The sequence below is a fragment of the Strongylocentrotus purpuratus genome, unplaced genomic scaffold (genome assembly GCF_000002235.5).
Source record: "Strongylocentrotus purpuratus isolate Spur 01 unplaced genomic scaffold, Spur_5.0 spur5_scaffold_17, whole genome shotgun sequence".
Classification (NCBI taxonomy): domain Eukaryota; kingdom Metazoa; phylum Echinodermata; class Echinoidea; order Camarodonta; family Strongylocentrotidae; genus Strongylocentrotus; species Strongylocentrotus purpuratus.
Window position 1 is genome coordinate 24,104,547 of NW_022145602.1, and position 7,312 is coordinate 24,111,858.

Below are 7,312 nucleotides of genomic sequence, written 5' to 3' on the forward strand. Positions count from 1 at the left end.
AACCTCTCCCCGAATCAAAGAATATGTACAACACATGGTTGGGAGGAACAAAAATTAAAATTTCCTCATAAAAGGAATCAATGTTACTGATCATGCTGAGCTTATAATGCAGTCGCTTGTCTTCACACATTCTTTATATATGAAACAGCCCCGGCAACTGAGTGGCCGGTGGCCGCCTATCACACTGCCCAAATCGCGTTCCAGAGAAGAACAAAGTCCACACAAAGAAATAAAATTCTCGACAAGAGTCAAGTGTTGAAGTGGATAGTAACTTTATTACAATTTATTACATATAATCATGAAAAGTCACATCTATGGGCTGGAAGCCCCCAACTCTGCTAAAACTTTAGCACCTCATGGCGGCAAAGGAAATGAGGTATGAAACAAATTCAGGAACTGCTTCCCATTTTATACCTTCTGACACGTGTGTTGCCCCTTAATAGGGCGTGTCACTACGAGGCATTGCGTCAAATTAATCCCTGGAACCATATACACCCATATTAAAAGGAAATTTATTAATTTTGCGAACTTAACCTCCAGAGTTGAGCTCACCGGACCCACCATTACTCCTCTACAATCCATTGATGTGTATTGCATGTAGTCCACAGTCAGGAGGGTCACAAACCCCTCTACATGTACATCCACTGTCACATCTTGATTCTTGAGATGAACTCGGTAGAAGTATCCACATTGTTTTGGAGTTGCATGCTCCTTCTGGTGACTGCTCCCCCCTTCAGCTACTAGTACAGAAAAGTCCAATGGCATCCTTGTACGCAATTCCGACACGCCGGCTGTTCATGAATAAAATATAAACTATTTTCAAATAGTATACAACTTTAGGAAGTCAAGCTGACATCATCAGTGTATTTCTTCTTCTTTTTCTTCTTGTTCTACTTCTTCTAGTAAGTAATCTTCAAAGAGTTATTCGTTTTATAAAAACATATTGTTCGTTCGACAGGAGTACATTCCTTATTTTCCATGCTTATCAGCCCAACGACAGATCCCAGATAATTATAATAATACATGGTCTTCATGGTCTGAAATGAAATTACTGTATTACCAAACATGTTTTTCATTACTAATATACTACGTTTGCGTAAAAGATCTAATTAAACATTCAGACCATTGTTTTTATGTTTAAAATCACCAATCCAAACGTTGAACTTGGGTTACTGTTGTTAAGAAAATATATTGTGAAAGTGGGATGGGTTGCATGTGGTAAGGATGTGTTGCATGTTAACAATTGCAACAGAAAGTTCTCGCTCTTCTATGGGGCGACTTACTTCAGACACTGTCATCTGGCCTCCGAGCTTTAGACAGCAAGGTCCTTGTCTACCATATCATTGTGAGCTTCTCATTCTACCCTTCATTTGCATGAAATACATTACATGTACAGGCACCTGTTTGTATAGAGACATAAAATAAATTCACTTTTACGGCATGTTCATGAAAGCAATGTGAAGTACTAATTATAAAGTGAACAGCAGGGTAGGGTTCTTGCAGAATTTCTAGAACTCGCAGTAAGGGTGTAATAAATATAAACTTTGAACAATACTGGTATGTAGAAAGGGATTTAGGGTAGCCCGAAATTGGGTCTGGCAATGTTTAATACATTTAGGGTTGACATTATGTTTAGCAATGGATCCAGGATTAAAGTTAAGAATTCATTTTGTGTTACAACATAACCAGTACATAAATGCCAATAGAGCACGTTGTAAAAATCGCTGAATTCTTTTAATTGGTAATACAGTGCTACATGTTTCACAAACTGCAGGCCAGTGTGTTTTTACTTTATAAAATCTATTTTAAATGATACTGTGTTACATACTTTTTTCTCTTCCACTCTACATCATGTTTCTGCTTTCACAATACAGAGGAAGATTTTAAAACTACCATTGATGAGTAAAAGATACATGCAGCTCCACCAGCACCTGGAAAATCAAGTTGTAGAACACCTTCTCCTGCGACAATTGCTTCACATAATTTTTCTACACTATTAAACTTCATCCCTAGGCCTAACCCTAAACCACCTTAATCACAATTCCAACCCTCAGTCTAACCCTACACCTTTGACAAAATAAAGCCTAGAGTAGTCGTTGCAGGAGCAAATGTTGAGTTACTAAAAATGCCATGACAGACTCATATGCTATGAATTTATCTCTGTTTCTTTCCCTGATTTGTTAAAAAAACATTGTAATATGCATTATGAATTACCAGTCCATTGTGCTTCGCTCATATATTGCCAGGCACAAGAGGCCATCGCTTAGAGGTAAGGGGCAGAACATCAAGACTGGAAGTGGAACCTCAAGGCACCCCATGATCTCTCAACAGCAAGCCCTTCCTCTCCATCTCTGGAACCGAATTATAAAAATATTCAATAAATATTAACCAAATATGTAAGAATACACAAAAATTGCATTATTTTTTTTTCTTCAATTGTCTTCAATGTTTACTTTCTTTTTCAGCAAAATATGAAGGTCAATTATTTTCTTTTTGCTTGTCATTCTGTTTCGTGTATAGGGCCATTCCATGGTAACTCGCGTTACACCTAATGGGTACATTGACACGATAATGTGCCTATATCTTTAGAACTGCTAGGATCTGCAAGATACTTTTTTCAAACATGGACAGGGTAGATATAGAACAACTGAATGAAACAAAAAAGAAAATTGAAGAACAAACATTTTTAGATTCTTGGATTATTGAATTTTGGTAACTCGCGTTACAAAAAAAGGACATGGTCAATTCTATGAGACCCTCTTTTGGCAAAGTCTCCTCATACTAGACAATCTTGACAAAATCTTTCCTACGTTGATAGTAGGTTGAGACTTACTAGTATAAGATCACAATATTAAAGATAAGAAACAATGGACTAGTAAAATGCAGGAAGCAAATATGTCGGTAACTCGCGTTACATTTTGTCCGGAGGCCATTTTCACCCCTATGTAATAGATTAAATATCCCAGGACCCCTTAGAAAAGGCTTAGAATATGGAAATATATTCATCTTTTTCAATTTAGCGAAATTTTCAGGAAAAAATATTACAAGAATCCTGTGTAATCTGCAATAAATTGGTTTTTTTTTCATCTACAGTCCCACATGTACGTTTTTGATGATGGTTTGAGATCTTAGGAAATCAACGAAAAAGGAAAAATAAATTGTATTGAATTTGAAAGGCCCTAATGTTTTATGAACATCCATGGCATAAGGTTAGTGATAAATCAAAGAATTAACATAAGAGGTACATTTCTTTTTTTGATGTCATGTCCTTCTTCTCATGGAATGGCCCTATAGGACCCCCCCCCCTCCCCCCATCCCTTCTTCAAGGCCTTCAAATGTTAATTATAAAAAAAATATATATTGGAAGTTAAAATACACTATAAATAAACACTACAGCAACTTGTTAGTAGACATCTTGTTGCACACATACCATGTAGCCACCCCTGAATCGATACTTCTCATACCAGCCCTTTGCATACCCCTCCAACTTGGCCTTATTTAATGCCCTCACCCATTTAAAAATTTCCTTTTACTTGACTAACTAAACAGGTGAAGTTTTAAAAAGTCCAAGTTAAAAAAAAAATTAAAAAAAATTACCTTTTCTTGTTGTGGTCCGTTTTCTCCAGGACATTCTTGTTTCAGGCACATACTCAAAGAAGCAAGCATATGGTAATACACTCTGTATATTTCCTGTAAAAGAGAGGGGGAAAATTTATTCTTAAAATAGCTAGGTTCACATTCAGACTCAGTGACTGAAAACAACAGTCACTGCTACAATGTTTGCAGTCTAAAGACTGAGAGTAGAGACAGAGTCTTGACGTAAACTAAGAGACATAGAGTCAAGACTGCGCCAAAAAAAGATCAATACTCTAGAGTAAATTTAGAAACCACTAGCATGACTAGGCACTAGACTACACTTCACTGCAGAGTGCAGTATACTTCTTCTCCTTCTTGAAGATAATCTGCCTCCTATCCTTCAATACCGGTACTGAAGATTCTTGCAGATGCCGTATATTCATGTATATATATATATATTCGGCCTGAGTGGGGTGTGCAGGTAGACCACTACATCAGGTTTTTCCCCTATTCTTATACGAATAGTGCCGTGGGTTCTTAACGTGCAAGGGTAGTGATTATCCTGTACACGGGGTCTCCTTTTAACATCCTATCCGAGACGGATTGTTTTCCATGTAACATAGCCTGCGTCTATGAAACAACAAGGGGAGGGGCACGTTAACACACAACGCTTGCTTTAGTCATCCGCCTGGGTGCGATTCGAACCCAAGATCTTTGGGCCGACAGGCAGACGCTTTACCGACTGAGCCAATTTGCCTCCTAGTCCTCCTACTGTCTACCGACTAGACTCTAGATTATTTACATTTCTATTTTAATTCTAACTTAACTAAAGTCTAGTGAAATCTTTACTCCAGGGAGCTCCGTCACCGAAGCCCTTCGGAGGCCGTAGGCGGAGTTCTCTGAAGCATGTACATGTATAGCATGGAGTAAGTGAAATCTAAACACTGTTTGGGGGTTTGCAGTTTATTGCAGGAGTTGTTGTTTTGGCTGCTTACAGCTTAGCCTGCCCTTGAAATAAAAATGGAATTTTCAATTCTAAATTTATTAAATCCGACAGCCAAGTCCGGATAACAGCAACGGATGACAGTAGATCTACTACTACAGTATACCACTCCAGCAAAGTATAGACTGATATAGACCGAAAGCTTCAGTCTCTGATATCGACGGTTGTTCTGCTGAAATTGCATCTGGCTCATCTGACCGCCTCTATACATAGACTGAAGTACGTCCTATGGTGACTGAGTGGAACAAATGGTTTGGTTCGGCAGGACCGCGATGAATGAGATATGCAACAAGATTTTTACTCTTTACATCCTCATATATTCACTTTGGCTGTAAAATTACATTTGACTATATTAACAAACAAAAAATAACAAAGAAATATCTACTTTGACTTACGATAGCTTGCTCATTTAGATCCTACATTAACAAGTCAACGCAAAGCGTAGCATCCCCTCGCAGGGTACAAATGGCCTATATACATGTACATCAGAACAAGTTAACTCCATTGGACTATACTATTATATTACTAGGCAAGGAAGTTAACCACATTTTCACATATATGACCTTTCACCTTTCACCTACATACTCGGAAATTAAACTTAGCCTGTATTTTGATATCATGTACCTTCATATCAAATTTCATTAAAATCCGTCAAACATTACCGAAGTTATTGATCGGAATCCAAAATTGTTACGGACGCACGCACGGACGCACGGAAGGGCGGACGGCAGTGTTTCTATATCCCCTCCGACTTCGTTGCTAGGGGATAATGATTAATCCGAGAAAGTCTTGTAGTCAACATGATTCGTTGTCAGCCACCTGGTTTTTAGATGATGAATATTCATTTTTTCTAGACTAGTACTAGCCTAGATCTAGTAGTAGACTCTAGTAGACCTCTAGGTGTCATCAATTGTCACTAGATCTAAGTAAAGTACACATTTTGAGTGAAATCAGCTGAGTTTTGTACAGTGCTGTGTGAAATGTTGAGAATCAATAGCACAGCTTTTAATACACAGCCAGGACGCAGGAGGCGAGTTTGCTCAGTTAGTAAAGCGTCTGCCTGTCGAAGCAAACATGGAGATATAGATCTAGGTCACGTCTAGAATAGCGCTTAATAGCGCCTTTACTTTAGGCCTAAGCGCTTTACAACAAGTATATAGACCCTAAATATTATGAGATCTACTATCCTTCTTCTTCAAGATAATCTGCCTCCGGCCTCCTTCAATACTGAAGATTCTTCAAGATGCCTGCCCTAGAATGATGGCCTGATTGGGGTGTGCATGTGGACCATTACACTAGGGTCTAGATTTCACTACTTACTAGACCTCTAGCTATAATTTATAGCTACGAATAGTGCAATGAAATGGATCTTTGCAAGGGTGGTGACTCTCCTGTACACGGGTCCTCCATTTAACGTCCTATCCTGTTTTCCACTTGACATAACCTGCGCCTATGAACAAGGGAAGGGGAACGTTAACACACTTCAGTCATCCGCCTGGGTTCGGGTCGAACCCGGGATCTCCCTTCTTAGATCTAGACTAGACCTATATAAAAATTAAATATTATTTATTATTATTATGCAGCTAGACTATGTGTGTTCAGTAGACAGTAGGCCGTAGGGTCTGTTGCGAAAATGCCCGGGAGTTCTAGGGCGGGCACTACATGCAGCTTCCGCTCTCAGGTCGCGCCTGAAATTGGGCAATTTAATTAGATCTAGATCCGTCTAACTTACTTAGGCCTACTCATGCACTCGCCCCGGCACACGAGCTCTAACTCTCAGGATCAATCTTTGTTTAACCTCCGGAAAGTATTCAAATATCAAAAAATACATAAATATCACCTTATGAATACGAAATTACGGAATAAATATGACATGTACTTACAGGATTTCTACAGAAAACCGTGTCCAGCACCGAAGTTGCCTAGCTGTTACTGTATGTGTACAGATAAGGTCGTTGTTTACGTTTTAGTTGGATATAGGCGCGCGCTAGAGCGAGCGCGACAGTGCAATTAGACTCGTTCGCGAACTATCAATACATATTATTGACTATATAAACTTGTTATTTGTTTTATGAAACGGATTTTTACTTCTATCGCAGATTGAATTCTTAATTAGATGTGTTATAAATAACAAATTTGTTATATTTATTTGATTCTGAGTTCAATGCTGCGGATATATTCGAGTCTCTTAAGACTTCTGGTGCATTTGAGTCTTGAACAAGACTATTCAGTCGCTACCCCTTGGTAGGCTGTTCTTAAAGAAAAGATCCGCAATTGTCAATGACTGCTAATTTGTGTCGATCACGTTGTCATTTAAGTTGTAGGCAGTTTTGTTTGTTAAAGTTCTGTTTCAAAGGGAAACAATTATCTTCATAAGCCAATTAAGTCGAATTCAGAAGAATGTTAGATGGTGCAGAGGTACAGCTCAATTAGACTATACTGTGAAACTAAGGTCAGTATATAGCTAGAGAAACACTGATAATGAATATATGATGATGACGATAATAATAATAATAGTAATAATAATGATAATAATAACAACAATAAAAACTTACAATAATGATAATAAACCATATGCTTGAGGCTTGGAGCTTTTATGTCACTGAGTCAATTCAGTTCGCACCATTTGACAGTTTTGGTTAAATTATGCTCTCGCCAGATCAGACATTGAATATATATTTTTCAAATTAAAACTTTGTATGTATTTAAAAACAAAATTGAATAGCGGAACTA

At 38.1% G+C, this 7,312-nt stretch overlaps 1 long non-coding RNA gene across 3 annotated transcripts; it reads right to left on the bottom strand.

The window, feature by feature from the left end:
• Positions 1–253: 253 nt before the first annotated feature.
• Positions 254–6,666, bottom strand: LOC115924952. 3 transcript variants are annotated; one of them, XR_004064500.1, is made up of 5 exons: positions 6,463–6,666; positions 3,598–3,690; positions 2,215–2,351; positions 1,284–1,931; positions 254–791 (listed from the first exon to the last, which is right to left on the bottom strand). It is a non-coding gene; the product is annotated as an uncharacterized LOC115924952 (long non-coding RNA). The 3 variants fall into 3 exon arrangements; XR_004064499.1 differs by having other exon boundaries at positions 1,284–1,400; positions 6,463–6,588; XR_004064501.1 differs by having other exon boundaries at positions 254–813; positions 1,284–1,400; positions 6,463–6,588.
• Positions 6,667–7,312: the final 646 nt, after the last annotated feature.